The 22,993-nt window shown below is 42.0% G+C and overlaps 1 pseudogene; it reads right to left on the bottom strand.

Annotated features, from left to right (window-relative positions):
• Positions 1-21,861: 21,861 nt before the first annotated feature.
• Positions 21,862-22,480, bottom strand: LOC147438069 (uncharacterized; annotated as a pseudogene).
• Positions 22,481-22,993: the final 513 nt, after the last annotated feature.

Raw genomic sequence — 22,993 nt, 5'->3', positions numbered from 1 at the left:
TTTCTTTTGCACTAAAAGAAATGGAGAACAAAAGGGAGAGGAACTAGGCCTCACCATCCCTTTGTCTACCAATTCCTGTACTTGCCTCATAATCTCCTCTTGTTGAGCTTGTGAGACCCGATAAGGAGGTTTGTTAGGCGGTGAGCTTCCTGGAAGGAGCTCAATACGATGGTCATCATCCCCTCGTTTTGGAGGTAGGTCCATAGGGATATCATCGATGAACACATCTTGGAATCCTTTTAGAAAAGTAGACACGTCTAACTCTTCTTGATTCCTATCATTTTCATTTGATGAAACATTATTAGCTTTTAGAGACTCTTTGACATAAATCATGTATGCAGAAACTGAGCTCTTCATTGATTTATCAAAAGAAAGAGGATTTACAAGTGGAATAGTGCGACCACGCTCACTAGCATCTATATACATGTTCTTTCCCCTGTAGGTGAAGTAAATTCTCCTTTGAGGGAACTTCATGTTGGTAGCCATGCGATCAAACCATGGTGCCCCTAGGATAACATCTTGATGTTGGAGAGGAGAGATGAAGAAGTCTTCTTTGTCGACATAGCTTTGGACATGAAGCCTCAACTTCCCAATCAAGGGAGTAACGGAGGCTTGTTGTCTCTTGAAAGCTGCATTAGCTGTTACTATATCTCCCATCTCAAAAGCTTGAATGCCCAACTTGGTGGCCAACTCTATTGATATGAAGTTGAGAGTAGAGCCTGGGTCAAACAAGATGAAGGCATCATGCTCTCTTACCTTTCCCCATGCATAGGAAAGTGATGATCCTTTGCAATGAGCATCCTCTTTTGGAGCTTCGATGGTGGAAGCCCTAGGAGTCTCATTGCAAGTATTCTTCTTGGGGCAAGAACGATAGCCATGTCCTTGTTCCCCACACTTGAAACACTTATGGTCCTTGCGAAAAGCTTCAAGCTCTTCAGGAGAGAGTTTATTTTTACCTTTGTAAACTCCCTTCTCCTTGGACCGATTACTGTTGTTGTTATTGTTGTTGTTGGAAGTGCCTTGGGAATTATTTTGAGCATTGGATTTCCCCTTTGCATCATTTTTATCTTTGTTTTCCATGGGCTTGACATTACGTCTAGCCCCTTGATGGAAATTGATGCGTGAAGCAACCATGGTGTGGTGGATTACTTCGGTAATAGTACCGGGCCGTTGAGAGTTGATGTATTCGGCCATCTCTTCAGGTAATCTCGCACAGAATTGCTGTCTTTGCTCGGCAAAGTCTATCTTTTGAAAGACAGTAGCTTTGAGATGTAAATCCCAAAACTTGTCTACATACTTGTTGATAGACTCATGAGAGAGAAGCTTCAAGCCGTGCCATTTGGTAAGAACTTTATCTTTAGTATCACTTGGAAGAAATTGCTTCATGATGGAAACTCGTAGAGTTTTCCATGTCTTTAGGGCTTCTCCATTGCCACGAAGGCTAGCCCACCATTGACGAGCTGATTTTTGGAAGTGCATAGCTACATGGCGTAGCTTGGAGGACTCTGTGAAGCCCTCGTCCCCAAAGGACGCATCAAATTGCTGGATGAAGGCCAACACTTTGTCGGTAGCACCAAAGGTGCCATCATAGGTGAGAAAAGAGATACTCTTTCCTCCATCCTTGAACTTCTTTAGCTTTTGTGACCTTCGCCATGCAGGAAATGATTTGCGATGTCCTCCCCTCTTGTATTCTCTAGGAGAATAGCCATAACTTCTACGGAAGAGGAGGAAGGTGAAGAAGAAGGAGAAGAGGGTGACCTCTTCCTAGCCCTTTTCTTCCTTTATTTCCTCTCTTGCCTTTCAGAGTGATGAGGAGAAGGACTATGGGTTGCTCTTTTCCTCTTGGGAGGAGTAGGCGATCATCTGGACCGCGGTCTTCGTGGAGCCACATCTTCAGAAGAACTTAGACTGTCATTGCTTTCTTTCTCTTTGGATTACTCCTCTCGAATGGGAGAGAGTCTTTTTTTGGGGGTCTCTTCAAGAGGCCTCCTAAGCTCTCTCTCCTCTGGGAGAGGAAGGGAAATTCCATAAGCACGAAGTTGTTGAGTAACTTCGGCTTGCAAAACAGGGTTGCCCATAGCTTGTTGCAACCTAGTGACGAGATAATTCACAAACATGGGAGCATCATCATTAGCACCTTCATGTGCAAAATCAAAGCTATCAATGTTCATTCTACTCTCTTGATTATTGTCAGCCATGTTAACAAAATTTATGTTTAGGACGTACATCAATGCCCTGCACAATGTTCTAGACACCCTTTGACACAAGAACATGTTGCATCATATAAGCCCACATACGGTAGTTATCCCCATCCAACCTGTCCTCAGCAGCAAACATCTTGAACACATCTGTGTTGTTGTTGTCAGCCATGGTAAATGCTGCACCTGATGTGAAAATTGCCCGAAAATAGGAGAAACGGAGCGGGAACAACCTGTGCTATATAGCACAAACCGTAGAAGACTATAAGGCACCTGTAATGCAGAAAACGGCACTGACGGTACTGCGTGTAGTGGAAACGGAGGCTGAAATGAGCCCAAATCAAAATTCTGAGCAGACCGAGCTCTTCAAGCGCGCCCAAAATATTTGTCGACCTACGAACGCTCGCCAAAGCTCACTGAAATCAGAGAAAGTGAGCATGCGTGTGCTGGAGCAATTGGCGACTAAGCCCGAGAGGACGTGACCTGCTCTGATACCAATTGTTGGAATTAGGGTTGCAGAGAAACACACACAGCTTGGAGAAGACGAAGGAAGCTCAAGGCACACAATAGAGAGTGTGTTACTTAGTGTGCAATGGAAAGATAGATAGCCCTAGAGTGATGGGCGTATATACAATGCACGGGGGAAAAAACCTCCTAAAGAGGGAAAAAATGCCCCGGCGGTCCTAGTGTGTTCACACACATCACTACCACACGTATATGGTAACAGTCATCGCTTAGGATGATAGTGCCGCCCCTCTACGAAAAAGTTTCCCTCCGACCCTCCATCATCTTTAGCCCACCCTACCCTCCTTGCCGTGCCTCCACGTAAAGGTAATAGACAACATTCTGTTCATGTGTGCTACCCGCCGACCCGTGGTTTGAATTCTAAGATCTCTTAATGTTGACATTAGCATGCAATTAATAGGTATTTCTTTTAAAGAAATCCAATAGGTCTCTACAATTTGTTGTATGTTGGACTTAGGGCAGTAGGAAAACACACATAGCTTGAAGAAGACGAAGGAAGCTCAAGGCACACAATAGAGAGTGTATTACTCAGTGTGCAATGGAAAGATAAGTTAACCCTACAGTGATGGGCGTATATACAATGCACGGGGGAAAAAACCTCCCAGTGAGGGAAAAAAATGCCTCGGCGGTCCTAGGTGTGTTCACACACATCACTACTATATAGTAACAAATCTCCCCTGGGAGTGATGGGGTGAACAAGAGCTGGCACATAGAGCATAGGGAAGTGCCATGCCCTGAGGACATGATCAATCCACAAGATCTGCAAGGTTGTCTTGTGTTGGCCCAAAAGCCAAGCTGATCTCTCCTGTTGAGAGCCTCTCCTTGACATAGTGGTACTGCACCTCAATGTGATTTGTGCGAGAATGAAAAACTGGGCTCCTCGCAACTATCAATGCACTCTGACTTTTGGTGTAGATGGTGTTGGTAGTGTCATGGCAAACACCCAAATCAGCCATAAGGCGTCTGAGCCATAGACACTCAACCGTAGTTGTGAAGACTGCCCTGTACTTTGCCTCACAAATGGAAGTGGCCACAGTAGGTTGCTTCTTGCTCAACCATGATATGCATGAATTGCCAAGCATGAAACAAAAACCACTCATGGACACTCGAGTGTCAAAACAACCAATCCAATCCGAGTCCAAAAAATCATGTAAATCTAGCGGCAATGATCCCCCCTTGGGATAAAACAATCCAAGATGTAAGGTTCCACTCAAGTAGCAAAAAGTCCTCTTGACAGCTTGCCAATGCTTAGACCCTCGGCTATGCATAAATCTGATGACGTGTGAGATTCCAAACTGAATATCCGGCCTCGTGTTTCATACATAAATAAGGCATCCAAAACAATAGTTTGGTAAAGAGTGACATTGGTAGGATCACCAGCACCATGAAGACTCAATTTCAAACCTGTTTCCATGGGAGTGGCATTAGGTTTGCAATCCTCAAGTCCAAACTTACATAATTTTGCCTCTATGTAACTTGTCTGACAAAAGGCACTACCACCATCACACTTCTTAAACTGTATGCCCAAGTAATGATGCCAAATCCTTCATCTTGAAAGTAGCATTCAAGATGAAAGATTTGGGGTTGTTTCAATACCACCATCATACTGCTTAAATTGTATGCCCAAGTAATGATGCAACAACCCCAGATCTTTCATCTTGAAAGTAGCATTCAAATCAGCCTTAAATTCAACAATGTGTCTCTCATTTGGTCTAGTGATCATAAAATCATCCACATAGAGAACGACAATGAGAAGTACATCACCCTCACACTTTACATACAATGTGCTTTCTATTGGAATGTTACAAAAGCCTTGTTTGACCAAATGAGTGTTAGCCTTCTCGTACAAGCATAAGGAGATTGCTTCAACCCACACAAAGCTTTCTTACATTTGCACACTTTATCTTCCTGCCCTTTAATAACAAAACAGCGAGGCTACGTTACATAAACTTCCTCAAATATGTCACCATTCAAGAAAGCAGTAACAATGTCTGATTGATGTACATCTCAACAAAAATGAGATGTCAATGCACATAGAAAACACACAGTAGTCCTATGAAAAGTGGGAGAAAAAGTCTCTTCATAATCTATGCCTTTTTGTTGTGCATAACCCTTTGCAACAAGTTGAGCCTTATAATGATCAATCTCACCATCCGGCTTGCGTTTCAACTTGTAAACCCACTTCGTACAAATGGCCTTTTTGCCACGATGAAAAGCATATAAAGTCCATGTGTCATTTTCTATAAGTGCATCATATTTTGATTGCTGTCACGGTTTTGAGGCCAAGTGGCCACCTAAAGGCAATGGCAGACCGCCCATACTCTTATTCATTGTTATAATGTCAATAAGGAGATAGAGAGACATACTCTCTACAACTCCAACCACACGCTGTGTATGCGCTTCTCCTTCCCCTTCTCTCCTTCCCTCTCTTGCACCCGCACAATGGGACCATCAAGTGGTATCAGTGCATAGGGCACCTGATCTCAAGCCCTGACTACCTCGCACGTGCAGGCCTCCCAGTCGGATGGGAATCTAGAGAGCTTGGGAACTCTGCAGGGAATGCACAATAGACAGAGAGTCGAGTAGTAGAGGAGAGAATCAAGAGAGAATTTGGGAGCTTGAGGAAATGAAGCTAGGCTTGCAAGGAGAACCAAAATCGATGCATCAAATCAATTGAAGTCTTGGAAGCTCTCGATAGGTAGAAACAGGAGCAATTGAGCATTGAGCAAAGTTGTAGAGCTTAAGAGAAGCATGAGAATCAAAGTAGGTCAATTTCATCGAGGCCGAGCAGGTGAAAGAAGTCCTGCATAACATCGATGCTAAGCCAAATTTTGGATCCCTGTACCTTCACAGATTGGGAGGGGGGTGCGCTAGGCCTCGGGCTTGCAAGCTTGAAATAGCCCCCAAAATCGAGTAGCAAGTGCATAATGCAATAATCAAGCACTCACACACACACACACACACACACACACACACACACACACACACACACGCACACGCACACGCACACGCACACGCACACGCACGCGCACGCGCACGCGCACGCGCACGCGCACGTGCACGCGCACACGCACACGCACACGCATACGCACACCCACACGCACGCACACACACACACACACACACACACACACAGAGCAAGATTGCATTCGGGAAGATTTTGCAATTGCCCCACCCACACACACCCAAATTCCCATCTCCGCACTTGTCAGACAGACCGCTGCAAGCTTTCGACAGATTGCAAGTAAATTCAAATTTAAAAAAAGATCTCAAGCTTATACCTTGTTGTGTGCAAGGATTCGCTCCCACCCCCCCCCCAACTCCTTGATCCCGCTCACACACATCTGAGCGAGAGAGAGAGAGAGAGAGAGAGAGAGAGAGAGAGAGAGAGAGAGAGAGAGAGAGAGAGAGAGAGAGAGAGAGAGAGAGAGAGAGCAACGCTGTGAGAAAGAGAGCGAGCAAGTGAGACAGAGGGAGAGAATAGGGTTTTTCGACATCGGCATTGGAGACTCCCTTTCTCCTTCCCCTTCTCTCCTTCCCTCTCTTGCATTTGCACGATGGTTCCATCAATTGCATGGAAGCCATCCAATTTTTTGAATTTTGTGCTTCATCAAGAGATAGAGGTTCCTCAACATTACATAAGCTAGACACAACCAAAGCATAACAATCTGATACATAAGATGCATGGCAAGATCCTGAACGAGTACAACTAGACAAAGGTGCATCCAATTTATTGTCACACAAAGTATGCACCAATCATTTTGGCATACCTCTAGCCTCCTCATTCTCAGCCCTTTCCTCGTCAAGTACGTAATGTACATCTCCATCAGTAATAGGTTGATCTATAACATTTTCAAAAACCCCCATAGGCTATACATTTGCCTCATTGGAATTTATATTCAAACTTCCACCACTAAAAAGAGGCAACAAAGTGTCATAAAATGTATTGTGAGCCTACATTACTATCTCTAGTACATGACAGCAAGGGCTGAACAGAATCTTCCACAAACACAACGTCCTGTGAAACTAAGATACGCTTTGTTTGCGGATGATACAACCTGTAACCTTTGCTTTCAGCAACATAACCAACAAAAATTCATTTGATTGCCTTATCATCCAATTTTCTGCGCTGAATCGAGGCACCAAAGCATAAACCAAACAACCAAAAACGCGCATGTGCTCAATAGAAGGCTTTCTATCATGCCATGCTTCATAAGGAGGCATAGATTGCAAAGATTTTATAGGACACCTTTTAAGCACATAAGTGGCAACATATTAGCATCAAGCCAAAACGAATGCGGCAAAGCTTGACTTTTGACCATACATCGTGCCATTTCCATGAGAGACCTGTTTTTCCTCTCAGCAACACCATTTGACTGAGGTGTATACATCACTATACATTGGTGTTTTATCCCACAACTAGCCAGAAATGCATTAACACTAGTTTGTACCAAAACAGGACACTTTAAGTGTTATTTTTAAACAATTTTAAATTAAATGCTACTTGTAGTAGACGGTTTATTTAAGAAAACCCTCTTGATATTCTTAAATATGTTAGCTAGAGGGTCTTGTAGAAATATAACCTTGCATTTTAGGGTCTATCATGATCAAGGACTATACTCATCAAGTTGACCCTCGTAAGACAGCGATTGGCGCTTTGAAGAAATCGCCTTTATAAGCTCAAGAAAAAAATGAAGCGACCTTGTAGAAAATTTTAGGTGACTCTTCCACAATTTTGCTATAGATAATTGAAAGTTTCATGTGCAAAAAAATTGACTTTGGAGTATATAAAATAATGAAAAGTTCCATGTGTTTGATATGGTTATTTCAAGCATATCCTTGTAGACATAGAAAAATATGTTTTTGATGTATTTGTGAGTTTTAGAAAGTGATACATTGCTTTCCCTTTCCATTGAGCACTCAAGGTGGCAAGTAGAAGGGTTTTGGTATGCAACAATCATTGGATCATTTCAAATATTCAAAACTGCATAAGAGAAAACTTTTATATTTTCATTCTTGAGACATAAGCATTCAAACCTCAAATGATATCAAACTTTCCATGTAGATCAACTAAATGTATCAAAGTACGTGGTACATACACAATTGGGATGCCTAAAACCTTGGTTTCAATGTTAATATGGAGAACTCAAGATTTTCAAGAGTTTTTGCACGATAAAAAATTCAAGATAGAGTTCAAGCAACGAGATTTAATTGAGTTAGGGAGCCCAAAAAATATGTAGTTTCTTGGTTTAAACATATAAAGTCATATGTAGTCGTCAAATTGCACGAGAATAGTACCAATTTCATGAGGGGACCTTTGGAAGACCAAAATTATGCTCTTATTCAGCATGTGCTCAAGTATGAAATTATGTCTATAGCTTGTATGTGACTTTGAAACTGATCTTTGAAGTGCATTCTATTGTTTTGTAACACTAAGTTCTAACACTTGGCTTTTATAAACATAAAAAAGGCCATCTCTACAAAAATATATAATAATTTTATGATTTTTTTGGCAAAACAGCTTGAAATTTTACTAAAATTTATGTCTTAGAACTTACCAGAATTCTCTCCATACAGATTTTATTTTGATATGGAGAAAAATCCAGTGTTTTCTTTCCCTCATAACAAATCTATGGTAGAAGCAAGGTGTAAAAAAATTCTTTCTAGCTTGACAAATAAATTGCAAAACTTGCTAAAAAAACATGACACTTTATTGTCTCAGGACACTAAAGTGTCCAATTACAAAACTAGTGGTAAACTTATGAGACATATACTCCCCCCCTCGATGAGAATGGAGGGTGCCCATAGTACATTTGGAGACATTTTCAGCCATAGACAAAAATTGTTTGAAGCACATAAACACTTCGGACTTTGCTTTAAGCGGATACACCCATGCAGCCTAGAGTAATTATCAATGAAAGTCACAAAGTAAAGGTAATTTCCCAAGGATGAAATTTGCATGGTCCCACAAACATCAGTATGAACAAGCTGCAACCTGCATGTGGCCCTAGCTGAACCATCCTTTGGAAACTTCGAACGCTGCATCTTACCCAAAATATAGCTTTCACAATCATGTTTGACGGGTGCTTCAAGAGGTGGTAAAGAAGCAACCATATTAGATTTATGCAAACGCAGCAAATTGACAAAATTCAGATGCCCAAAACGTGCATGCCAAAGTTTTGCATGTGAAATAGCTTTAGAATCCACAACTGCATTTGCAAAATTTGCTCACACTTGTCATACAAAGTGAGCTTATACAACCCATGACATAAAATACACGATGTAACAATCTCATCACCAAAACTGAGATCATGTACTGTACATCTGTCATCCACAAATTTGACTACAAGACCAAGTCTAGCAAGTGCAGATACAGACAAAATATTCTTCTTGATCCTAGGCGCATACAATGCATCAGCAAGTGTGAAAGAATTGCCATTTGCAGCAGTAAGCACAATCTTTTCAACTCCCTGAACCGGATAAGAGGTGTTGTTGGCACAAGTGTCTGAATTCCCATGAGGAACACACTCAAGACATTAGGAAGGGAATGGGGTCTAAGGGGGCCTCTTTATTTGCCATGGGATTAAAAAGGAGATTATGGAAGGGACAAATGGGTGGATGCCATGTGGACTGAAATGGTGGGTATGGCAAGGCCTAAAAGTAAGTGGTCAAACTTGTACTCTTTTATAAAATACAAAGAGAAAATCTCTTATAAATTCAAAAAAATGAACTTTCCTCTAAATAGTTGAGTAAAAACCAATCCTTTCTCTCTCTATTAGCTGCCAGTTTCTCCCCCCCTCTGTCCTAAAAGGGGTCCCCTCCAAAAACGTGCTGATCATTCCATCCCTCTCTCTCTACTGTACCATCTCTCACTTCTCTTCACTTCACCTTGTTTCCCTTTCCTTCCTTTCAGTTTTCTTAAGGCTCTGCAACAGAAGTTTGAACCTCCTTTCCCTCCTCAAGCTTACTGCATTCTTGAGGGCTGCATTCTCCTCAGACTAAAGTTCTCCATTACTCCATGGGCTTCACTAAACACCTCTAGCTAAAGCTGAAGTCTACAGCATATCCTTCTGCTACATCATCCCTCTTCCTTTCCTCAACAGGTTTCTTGCTCCTTCTCCATTAGGCTCTCTAGAGAGGATCTACTTCCCTCTCAAGCTTTGCAACATTTCTTCCACATTAAGACAACAAGCAGGTGGAACAGTATAGAAGTAAGTGGAATCCTTCACCTTTGTGTACCATCAAGATTCTTGCTCTTTATATAGCTGAGAACATGGATGTGCAATGTCTGATCATAAGTGTTTGTGTGCAGGTTGTGCCACTATTTCCCATGGCATCATCAGGTACTCAACGACCCAGGAGTGTCATTGACTCCATTTCATGCAGCAATGTACAAGACGACAATGGGTATTGGGTGACGATGGAGTTAAAACAAATGATGTGGGTGACAATGCAGCCCATCTCAAGAGGTGCACACAAGGTCTCAAGGAGACACATGGCTTCTCGAGCACACCATTGGAAGGAAAGAATCATGGAGTGCAAGCAAACACAAGACGGCAAGAGGCTTGCGAAGGTGCAACATGTGTATGTTGCTTCACAACCGAGGCTAGAGACAACAGTGGCTCTATCGAGGTTTCTTGAAAATTGTAATTTTTACTCCTCTTGCAAGTTTTTCGGTTATCTATTTAGTATTTCTGCCTTGTGTGTTGCTTTTGATGACTGTAAGATTTCCATTGCTTTTTGTTCATGTTTACATATGTTTTTCCATCCGATTTGTTAGAGTGGGAGCCAATAGAGTCCTTCACTGGAATTTTTGAAGCCATCCACTCTGAGCTTGGAAAATTGCTCTATGTTGGTTGTTAGTCCTCTAAGCTTGCCTCACGTGACATTTTTTTTATGATCATACTTATGTCACACCTAGGCAAAATGGATATGGTAATCTATCTCTGGTTCACTCGCCAACCTTGGAGATTTTGGAATGGCCTAAGCCACACAGTGCCTTGATCGCAGCAACCAAAAGGAAAATCGAGGTGGATGTGCAAGCAGCAATGAAGTGCACCTATGGTTCTCATAAATCCACGGTAACATGGTTTATGTCTCTTCATGTGTTTGTGTTTATATTTCGACTTCAGAGTGTTCATAGGACACCAACAATGTGGACTTGCAAAGGGGGAAGTGCGATCAACGGGTTTCTTGCAAGTGGATGGGAAACTAAGGTGATCAACTAACAGGGAGATATAATCAAGTGCTTTGTAGTTGCTGACAAGGTGGTGTTCAGATACCATATTGCAAAGCAAAGCTTGTCGATGGTCTTTCCCTATAGAAGATGGAAGCTGATGATGGGAGATTGGGAGGCACTAGACTCTGAGGTTGCTGCTAGAGAATCAATTGACATGCAAATACATCTCCACGACGATGCAGTGCACCACATTATAGTGAACAATGACTGGCATCTTAGTCACCTTCGCGAGTATCTTAATCTCAGATATACCTTGCCCAAACAATATGTCTTTGTAATCAATGAAAAGATTGTTCGCTCCAGGAAAGAGAAGAGCGTCCTGTGTGAGAACATTCCGTTTCTGCGATGTATTTTTGTAAAAGCTTGTAACTGACATGGATTTTGTCCATATTAATACATACGGTGTTTTGAATCTCGTTCCTGCGCATACTTGTTTATTCTAAGCTTGTTCAAGTTTTCGATTGAAACGTGCAATTTATTTGTTGTGGAGCACAAATGTTTTCAATGTTGGTGTCTTTCAATGCTTTGTCATGTGATTTTGTTTAAAATAAAAGTTTTAAGCTATTTTGACATTAATTTAAGTGCTTTAAAAAAAGTGACTTTGGGTATATAAGTGGCTTTCTAGTTTTTAAACTTCATTTCTCACATTCACAAAACTCTAGCTCTAACCTCTCTTCGCATCTTCTTCGTGAACGAACCCATGGCAACGTCTACTGATGCACTTCTCACACAATTAGAAAGGGTAGGACTTGCAGATCGAGCACATGAACTACTCAGTGTGTTCGAGGGGACAATTGACATGCAGGCCACTGCCAACCTTCATGTAGAGGCATTTAGAAGCTTTCTTGACTACATGGCGCAACACATGGAGGAATATGCCATAATCTTTGAGGATCCGACACGGCGTGGTTGCCAGTGGATTTCTTGAAGCATCTCTATGCGGCTGACAAAAACTTCCGGTTTTGCTTGTTGAGGTTTATTAAAGGCCTCACGGAATAGGACTTCAAGACAGAGGATGAGGAAGATCTCATCGATTTGGGCATGGGGTGTATAGGCACCCAATTTATTTCATGGGACATGGTTCTAACATTACTTGTGCTTGAGGACATGGACAAGGGAAAATCAAAGGAAAAGGTCAACCAAAGACCTCCTGTGACCATTGTGGAGGAATAAAAAATGGTTATTGAAGAGATAAATGAGCAGGCCGAAGCATCTATGGCACTCATACTCATGCAAGATCCTAGCACCATTGAGGAGGAAGATCGAATGATAGAGGGAGATGAGGTGTTGGAAGAGATCCCGGACCTCCAAATTCTCATTTTGCATCTAGTGGTGGTGGATGATCGTCAGTTTCTGTTCCGGGGAAGGAAGAGAAAGTCAATTTTCAAATTGATTTCGAAGACCAAGATCTCTCAGCAAGCCTCTCCTTCTTTCCTAGTGAAAACGAACAACAGTTGGTGCAAGCAGTAGCAAGTACACTAGTAGAAATAAAATCATGTGCCTCTTTCTATGAAAGCGTACCAGAGAGGCATTTCATCCACACAAACCACTGATTGCAATTGGTAGAGATGATCGATCTAGCATCGATCTTACAAAGAAAAATCTTGAAGAGAGGGATGAAGAAACTGAGGTAAATAAATCTAAACCTGGTAGAATTTCTAGTATTCCTTACTACAAGTGTCAATATGAATTAAAATGCTTTGCAGACGGTTTATCATGTTGATAAGTTTGCAATGCGTACTGGAGGCTTGCGCAATGTCTCCACGGGTAGAGATAGTTCTCTTTGGCACTACTTGAGCCATCTGGGGCCATTGATTCTTAGAGTTGCTCACACAGAGTTCTCCAAGAATGGTTCTGCAGAGCTGCTAAAGTGTAAAGCATTAAGTGGCATACTCATTGAAGATTCTCTCACCTTAAACGCTCATAAATGTATATTGGTGGATCGAGAGGCAGCATTGTATTCCTTTACAGGCAAACACCCAGGCTCTGTCCACTCCCACTGCGCCTTGAGCCTAGGTCAAGGGTTGATAAACCCAGAGGAAATTGTAAAAACCCTTGGTGTCAAGTCATCCATTCGCCCATTACCCAAAGATGTAACTTGTAGAAACACCAATCGACCATGATGTAATATTCGAATCAATAAAGAATAAATGTTTTTTTGTCACCATTCAGTACTTGTTTTTTTATTCATATTGTCCAATAATTTCCATTTTCGTCCGCCGAGGTACACACGTGCACATAACCTCACACATGCAGGCACCGGGCGGCCGAGAGGAGCGTCTTGGAGATAATTTTGCAAAACGGGGCGACGGGGGGGACATACGGGCTCAAGAAGGACATGTGACGCCAGTGGTGGAATTGCTCCCTGCGCGCCGTGGCGCACATGGGATTTTTTTGCACCCTCCGATCCCGCCAGGCGCCGCCGATGCGTCCCACGCCCTTCTTGAGCCTGTACACCCCCCGCGTCGCCTTGTTTCACAAAATTATCTCCGAGACGCTCCTCCCGCCCGCCCGATGCTTGCATGTTCGAGGTTTTGTGCACGTGTGTGCCTCGGTGGGCGAAAATGGAGCCATGGTGGTTAACTTTAACTAAACATATCCAACAATTCAAATACATATAAAAAACAATGTACAAATTAAAATTGAACAATTGCTTGGAATGGTAGAAATTCGCTAGTTGATATTATAGAGAAAGATTACAAATCTCATGAAGAGAGAGTACATGGAATAAACTACATCTTATAAAGGCATCCTTCATTTCTTAAATTTAGTGCTAAGGCTAAATCCATATTTTTTAAAGTTACACGCTTTGCATGCGCCATACAGGAGAGGCCATCTTGAAAAAGCTGCACCAAAATGTCTTCAGCGGCATCCTGTAAGGCCAGTAAAGGTGCATGTTGTATTCTTGTAACGGAATCACTATATTCATCTATCATCTTCTCTCACCACCTGAGAGAAGGCCACTTTGGGTATGATTGGCTCAATTCTCTTTTGGTATTTCCTGATCTCACGCAGAGCCACTGTGCCTAGCCTCCATCTCCGCTTTTTCTGTGTTGTTGGTGGTCGTGGAGGAGTTGCCTGCCTAGCCCATTGAGGAGGATCATCTTTGTATTTTTTCCTCCTCTCCTCTTGGGTTTGCTGCTCTTCTGGTGTCACCTTGTCCCTTTTTATTTTTGCACATTGCTTGGCTCTCTGAGGGATTTTTGAAGGCTTTGAGCTCACAGCCTTTGCTTGTTGGGTGGCTTGAGCTCTATCTTCAGCTGCCTTCTTCTCTACCCCTGCTCGTGCTTGTAAGTTGGCCAAATGAGCTCTCTCGGCCTCGGATCTCTGCCTTTCCTCCTGCTCTCTCTGTCTTCTCTGCTCTTCTTGTGCTACTAGGGATTTCTTTTCAACTGCCTCTTTCTTTTCCCTCTCCCTTTGTCTTATCCTCCTCTTGGCCTCTTTTTTTTAAGATATCGGGTCGCCTGGTATTACCTTGATTACTCTTTCTTTGATTTGTGGTGGAAACTTTCGCGGCGTAGTATGTGGGGTGGCCTGAGCACCAGTGGTTGTGGCAGGAGGCGATGGCGGTGGATTTTGAAGTGGACCTAGATATACCTGTTTTGTTTCTCATGTTGCTCTGTGAAGAGGTGAAATTAGTGGGGAATCTGGAAGAGGTGTGCGAGTGGCATGGGCTAAATCATCAAGACCTCCAAATATGTGTTGCATGTTGCTTTGATCATCTAGATTTGATGGTTGGGGAGGCTCTTGGGTGTTTGGAGCAGGCTGGGGCACTGGGTTATCCACTTGTGGTTGAGGATGTGGATTTGAATCCGTGGATCCTGCATGGATTTCCGGCTGCGGATTTTTTGGGGTGTGAGTGGTTGTGGTGGTATTGTGCGTAGTGCCTCGGTGCAATATGCGTTGATCCTAATGATTTCATCATGAGGACAGTCCCTCAACCAATGGTCTCCACCACACTTGTAGAATGGTCCCTTAGGCTGTTGAGGTGCTCCTTGAGCTCCTCTTTGTTGGTGTGCAAGCCTCTGTCCGCTCATGCCTCCGTTGGCTATGAACAACAGTGTTCTTTCATCCAAACTATATCTTCCTTCTCCCGTTGCTTGTGTAGCAGTTGGTGGTCCTGTATTTCCTATCATGCTCCATGGTTCTGGTGTGGAGGGTTCTTCCGGTGGATAATAGACAGGATTTGCAGCATACCCACTGGGATCTTCGTAGTATGCATGCATAGGCACCAAAGCCTTCTCTTCTAATTCAGTTACTGTTGGTGTGTATCTTATGCCGATTGGTCATAATCCTGGTAGGGGTGGTTGTTGTCCCAACACTGGTTGTGGTATTTCTACACCTACAGTTCCTGGTAGGTTGCCTGTTTGATATCTAGGCATCGGTGGGACTTGAGGGGATGTCGCTTGAGCTTGCGGAGCATATGGTCGTTCTCTCACATATCCCTTGTTATAATAACATTCCTCCGTTCCATGGTTTGTCCATTTTTGTTCAATCGCACACCACTTTGGCTGTTTAGCTTGTGGTTTGGCATACAAGTTAATCTTTTTTAGCACTTCCTCTATAAGCTGTTCTTGGCTTACAGCTACTTCTCCTTTCGGTGTTGTCTTAGCAGACTTGATTTCGCTTTGTTGCGAGGAGGAATCATCGTCGAGATCCTTGAACTCACCCTCTTTGTAGACTGCACAATTGTCCACAAGGTATAGAGCCTCCTTGGTTAACTCATTCAACGTCGTGCTCCTCTTCATATGTAAGTCCTTCTGGAGATCTGCATTCCTTAGTCCTTGGATAAATATAAGCATAAGTCTGGATTGACTTGGCAGTTCTTCCACTGGGCAGAACTTAACATATCTTTTTAATCGTAGGGCTGCCTTTCGCACAAATTCTCCATCTTTCTGTTTGAATTTATGGATTTGTGAGACTGCATTATGAGCTATTCCCCTTTGTGAGAATTCCTCGATAAACTCGTCAAACACTTCCTCCATAGACTCAAAGTCTCTTTGCTCCACAGAGTCAAACCAAGTAGCAGCATCATCCTCTAAGGTTAATCCAAACCCTGCAAATTGTGTAGGGAAGTCTAACACCTCTTCGACTCTAATTACACGCACAAAGGCTGCTACATGATCTCTCGGATCCCTGCTTCCCGTGTATTTCTTGTTTACCCATTTTTGCACTTGGGAAGGTCTAATTCTACGATGGTCTACAAATCTCATCATTGGATCTCCACGTCCTAGTCGATATACCTCTTCTGGTCTTCTGTAGTGGCTAGGTTCCTCTCCCAATGGTGCTCCTAAGCGATAATTTCTAATAGTTCTTGCAAGAGATGGTTCATCTCTCCGAACTCGTTCTAGGGGTGGTCTTCCAGGCTCTGTTGACCCCTGAGTCTTTGGCTTACTCTCTCCTTGATACTGTGCATAGAGTAGTGGTTCTTGTAAATCCCTGAGCCCTCGTGCTGTTTGATAACCCTCTTTGGTTCAGTCTTGTTCTAATGTAGCACTCCGTTGAATCCATGCCTGCAATGATGGCTGAGTAGCTGGTTGGTCTTGGTAGTTGAACGTCGGTTGTCGGGTAGAATGTGAGGTAGCGTCGTACTCTTCTGAAAAGGGATTTGTCGACTTGCTAGGGCTGTAGGTGGCTTGGTACTTCATGGGGGGCATATGTTGATGCTCCTAGGACTGTTGCCTTTTCAACCTCCTCTAGGAGAATACGTTTGTATTCTCGCCCGTACCTGTCAACAAAAACAATATCCTTCCCCATAGCAGTTTCATAAGAGAATAAGTAAAGAACCTTCTCTTTGCTTAATTCGTTTGGGTAGGGTTCCTTGCATCGAAAGTAAGAGACGATTCCCTTGCTTTCATGTTTGTAAATCCCCACATTCTCATTATAGGTTGAGACCCTTGTTGTTTTCTTATCATACATAAAAAGAGCTCCAGGTCGATCAATGTTAGGAGGCGATTCTTGGGTTTCTGAAACCATTTTCCCTTTTGCCACGTTATCCCCATATCTGTTGTAATCCTCAGGGTTACTAACTATCAGATAGTGGTTCCCCTTTTCATCTCGGAATCTGTCTCCATCATCATAGACTCGAATTATCTCCAGTCTCTGAGCCGTCTTTCTTCAATACAAATACACTTGCGTCCTCGATAGTCAGAATAAACTAAGTCTCCCCTTGAGTTTGTTCCTTCTAAGAGGATTATAGTGAACTTGGTTTCGTTTAAAGGATGTAGGGAGGTGCTTCCCCCTGGCATTGGTCCTTCATCGTCGAAACCTCCTGGCTATTGACTCCCCATCATGAAGAAGGATTTCTCCGACGAAGTGTCAGTATCACTGCCCTCTTCAATGATCGGTGCTAATGGGTCTAGTCTCGTCTGAGTTACACTCTCTTCAGTGGATGTGGTGCTTACTTGACTTTTGACACTCTTAGCTCCTGACTTAAAAAAGGATCCCAACCTTAAATACATAAGAATGAAAGTTGGGTTGCAAACTTAAAGCTTACATGGACTCCTTCTTCCTGTGCGGCTCTGTGATGATCTTCTTCTGGGATCTACACAAGTATGGTTAGTCTGTTCACAAGGGTTTTCCTCGAGCCACGAAAAATATTTCAAGTATGTACATCAACCACTTAGTTAGTCTTCTGGTGGTCCAATTTCAAATATGAAATGATGGCTGGGATCTATGTGAAGAGTATGTCCTAGTAGTATAGTCACAACTTGCAAAAATTGTCTGAATCACCACTTTCGGAGTCTATTGCGATAGATTGACAAATTGCTCAGCATAAGTCAATTTAAAATTGTGACTTCACCTTTGAGTTCCTCTTACCCTCTATAGTCTATTCCTTAAGTTTTATAAAGTTTGGACACTTGGTTTGGGTTTTGGTCCAATTTTAGTATTTTGGTAAGAACCTGATTCTCTATCTGGGCCTTAGATTCACTTTCAGTGATCCAAATGCCTTGAAATTTGGTGTGTATGTTGTATAGGCTCTGCTAAAGCTCTCCCTAGGGGAAATTTGAAAAATAAAGTCCTCAACAGCAGCTTCCCTAGTCTATCGCGATAGACTTAGCAAGTTCTCCACTGTTGGCATTTTTCTCAAGTTATCTCCACAGCTGGTTCACCCACTCCCTCTATAGTGCATTGACAAGTTTTTGCACTGTTTGGACATTTGGTCAAAGCCTTCTTGCCCCTGTCTCTGAATTTAGACTCTAAAACACCAGTTTTGAAGTTTTGTGGTCAAGATGGTGTTCAGTTTCACTCAATTTTTGTGAGTATCCTTGTATTGATGTGTTAAACCTGTGGTATAAAGGGTTTTTCCAGTTGTTAGTCAGTCACCTAATTCACCAGTCTATCGCGATAGACTCAGCAGCAGAGAGCAATTGGGATTTGATTTTTTGTCTGTTTTTGGACAGTTGTGTTCTCTGTGCCCATATAAGTCTATCCCTCAAGTTCTATGAAGTTTGGACTTATTTTGACCTTAGACTCAAGCACTTCACAAATTTCACTTTTCTATGGCAATTCACAACTCAAATGCACTTAAAGTGATGCAAATTTGATGACACTTCATCTTAAGCTTGTGAATATCAATCGTACCACATGACACAGTCAGTTTACCCTAGGCTAATGGTTATATCTCTTCTTGGCCTCTTTAGGTTCACTTAGTGTTTTCTTATGACAATCACCTGTTTCTTTTTGTTGGTTTTGGTTGCAATTTTTATGTTTTCTCAAGTGTTGGATCATAAATTCCAATGTCTACTCTTTTCACCCCCTTAAAGGGTATATGGTGTGGGTTTTGCTTTCAAGGCAAGCAAACAGCCTTATTGTTTCTTCTTTTTGTTTGTTTTGCGTTTTTACAATGTTTTTCTACTCTATTTCTACACAAGTATAACAAGCACTCAAAACCAAAAAACCATAGCTCCACATTATCCTACTTAACTAAATCTAACTAGTCACAGACCCTCGGCAAGACACAGGCTTCTTGGCTATCCACTAGACCTCAACATACTCTATCCTGGATCTTATTCTAAAAGTTTAAGCTCTCTCTAGTCGAAACTAAAGTAAGCTAACCATCACACGAGTGACGTAGATCTCCCTACTTAAGGTCTTGTGTCCCTGGAAACGGCACCAATGTTTTAGGGCAAAACTACTCCCCTGTTCATGCTCACAAGCACGACACAGACATCATACTTATCATCCGACGACACGACTAACCCGTAGGTGCACAGAGGCAATCTCGTTAGCTTGTCAGGCTGAGACCAATCTACACATACGCACTTCTATGATGCATCAATCATTAACCCTTGTTGAATGCAACCCACTCTATCCCTAAACGCTCACAACACCGTTTACACATCAAATGAACTTGGAATCGCATCAAACTTACTGGGCACCATCCTTTCAATAGGATATAATTACCTATAAGTCTAATCTCACCAGATTTGAACCCTAGTTATCTCGAATACAGTCGCGATAGACTCACAGGTCATAATCTAAAAGTGTGCGAAACCTAAGTCTATGAGTATCTACGTGTAGTTAATCTCCCACTCATTCCATAAAGCACTTGATTGTTGAAAATAGACACTGTTTGCGCTACTTACAAGCAAAACAAGCTCGAGGAAGGATCGATCGCGAACAACTCAAAAATGTGAATGCATGGCGTGGGCGCGTAGCTCTCAGAGAGGCTACCACGATGGTGTGGTCACATCGTGAATCCGGTGAGGGAGAAGCGCATAGCGAAGAGGATAAGACACACACACTCTCTCTCTCTCTCTCTGTCTCTCTCTCTCTCTCTCTCTCAGACTCGTACGATATTCAAATGTTATCTAAAAAATGGTTCTAAGGTGACTTTTATACCTTAGCTCAAAAATGTACATGGGGTTCTCTTCATCATAATTACAAAGTGGAAACACATCTGGGTCCCGATTGGCTGATTAATCTTTACATAACCCATATAAGTGGATGAAAATGATAAGCCGTCTTTGACATAAAAATGGGAATTTGATAGGCTTTACAAGGTGGGCTCATTACAACAGTTGGACAAGTTGGGCTCCAACAGAGGTGGCCAAGATAATAAAAAAACAAAAAAGTCAACGAGAGCTAGTTCAGTTGGTAGAGCAAGAGCCCCTTGTGTCAAAGGTCTTGGGTTCAAACCCCCTGACAGCTCGTATGACATGTAGCCCTTAGGGGTTGTTCCCCTAGTCCAAATGATGGATTGGCCACCCTAACCCGGCTGGGATGACTCACCTTAAGAGTCGGGCTCCAACAAAGTTGGCCAAGATAATAAAAAAACAAAAAAGTCAACGAGAGCTAGCTCAGTTGGTAGAGCAAGAGCCCCTTGTGTCAAAGGTCTTGGGTTCAAACCCCCTGACAGCTCGTATGACATGTAGCCCTTAGGGGTTGTTCCCCTAGTCCAAATGATGGATTGGCCACCCTAACCCGGCTGGGATGACTCACCTTAAGAGTTGGGCTCCAACAGAGTTGGCCAAGATAATAAAAAAACAAAAAAGTCAACGAGAGCTAGCTCAGTTGGTAGAGCAAGAGCCCCTTGTGTCAAAGGTCTTGGGTTCAAACCCCTTGACAGCTCGTATGACATGTAGCCCTTAGGGGTTGTTCCCCTAGTCCAAATGATGGATTGGACACCCTAACCCGGCTCGGATGACTCACCTTAAGAGTCGGGTTGCCTCCACCTATGGGGGTTCGGTGTGCGTGTTGTAATTTCAAAGTTCTACTCTCTCAAAAACAAAAAAAGATAATGAAAAAGTTAACTTGATGAACTTATAATTGAATACAAAAATATGTTTAAATGTTTGTATAGATAGGACATATTTATAGGGAAAATGGGGTAGATGGGGCTTCCTTTGATTGAATTATGAATTTTGTAGTATTAGGGAAATAAGAAGCTTTAAATGGTGGTAGAATCCACGACCCAAAAAAGTGGTTTTTACTAGGTAAAAGAGATGAGGCTCCAAGTTGAAAAGGGTACAACCTCATGCCCTGCACATGACACATATACATGGACAATTTAGAGAGGATACACAAGACAAGGAAATGAAACAAGTGATAAAATCATGAGGCCTGCAAAATAACCTCTAATAGTAAAAAGTGATAAATCACGAGGCCTGTCACCAAGAATACGAGACTATGGTATAACTTAAGGAAAATGATCAAAATACCTTTCTAATTTGTGGAAATTCCCAAAATACCCTTCAAATTTCAAACATTCCCAAAATATCCTTGTATCTATTTTAGTTGGATTGTTCAATATTTTCAAATCTTTGTTCATTTTTTACAATTGAGATCCGTTTTTGAGTGTTTAGCATGCAATTTAAGTTGGCACAAATTACCTTGCAAAAAAAAAGACAATTATGTATAAAAAAAAATGGAGCAATTCATCTCCAAAACCTACATAATCAACTCAAATTATAGTTTTTGCATCTTGTATGATAGACAATCAGTCAGCTTATGAAAAGCGGCTATTTTTTTATTTTTGGAGAAACTCACAACCAGGGGCATGTTGGAAATTTTGGAAAATTTGAAGGGCATTCCAGGAATTTATGACAAAATGCTAGGAGTAGTTTGGAGATTTTTGAAATATGAGGGGTATTTTTGGAACTAGCTTGTGCAACCCACTACCGATGGGTCTCGCTTGCTCTTATCATGACACACATGGTATTAAAAAGTTGTGCTTGTATGAACTTTATTAGTTGTTTTCATGGTTCACACACACACACACACACACACACACAAAGAGCGCAACATGGTTTTCATTCCAAAGAGGAGCCAATAGTTTTGTTACAAAAAAGAGGCTTCTTGATAAGAGAGTAATCATTAGAAACATAAGGGAAAAAACATAAGGAATCCCAAGCCCAAAAAGAGATCACCATCAAACCAAACCCATTGTAGAAGGCATCATTTAGGTTTAAATCAAATCTTGCGATAAACATGGGTTCGCACCCGTAACACTCAGGGCCCAATGTATCGCACACTTCGTCCAAGCCGCATGGGAGTATCATCGACAACATACATGCTCACTTTCCGATTCTCTGCTTCAAATCCAAAGGAAGGTAGTGTATTTATGGGCCATTGATACCCTATCTCTCTAAGAGAGACATGACCCCGTCCTGCTGCCTCGTCCAGCTCTAAGGCAACATGATAGTATCCGATGAGTCCTAAATAGCACATGGACTCATATAAACCTACCAATAGATGGGCTGGGTAATAGTGTTTCTACAAAGAAGAAAGAGTATGTTAAGAAAAATCCAAACCTATTGCAAGACATAAATAATAATAATTTAAAAGCCATATCTTATGACATCAAAGTCTTCTAAGATATGGACAACATCATTTGTAGGCATGGGTCCTCTCCAGAAAAGTGGATCTATGCTTCATACAACACGGTTAGTATGCGTTACTCATTCAAACATTGAAAACATGTGAGGCTCATTTTTTTGTAAAGTTTCAACAAATTACCTCGAATATATCCAGATACCCTATCCATTGTGTATTTGACTGTAGATCGGCTGGCCATCTATAACAATAACAAAAAGTAGGATTAATATAAAACTTCATTTAACAAAAATTTAATGACAAAGAGTAATGCATGGATGAAAGATAGTATGATACCTTAAATATTTCTAATCTCTAGCACTTCTTTGTAGACAATGTTTGGGCTGGAAGCCATTGGATTTAGATTTGAATTTGCTATCAATGTTTGACTACCATCTATCAAAATCTTTATGGCAGTAGAAGAACGCACGCGAGACAATGCTACATAGAGCTGACCATGAGTAAAAACAGGTGTAGCAAGTATAAACCTAAGAATCCAAGTGTTTGACCTTGTGCCTTGCTGATGGTCATTCCAAATGCAAGTCTTATAGGAAATTGTCTACGCTTCATTCAAAAGGTAATCCTTGAGAACCTCCTATGATAAAGTCGATCCTTGGCATGAACACATTGTCTTCAACATGAGAACCTATGATTACTTCCACCTCAATGACCCTGTGATAAAAATGCTTACATATCAATCTTGTCCCATTGCATA

Source organism: Adiantum capillus-veneris, chromosome 17 (assembly GCF_014529385.1).
Source record: "Adiantum capillus-veneris isolate H3 chromosome 17, ASM1452938v2, whole genome shotgun sequence".
Classification (NCBI taxonomy): Eukaryota; Viridiplantae; Streptophyta; class Polypodiopsida; order Polypodiales; family Pteridaceae; genus Adiantum; species Adiantum capillus-veneris.
Note: the sequence above shows the minus strand (reverse complement) of the source record. Positions and strands in the feature narration are given on the sequence as shown.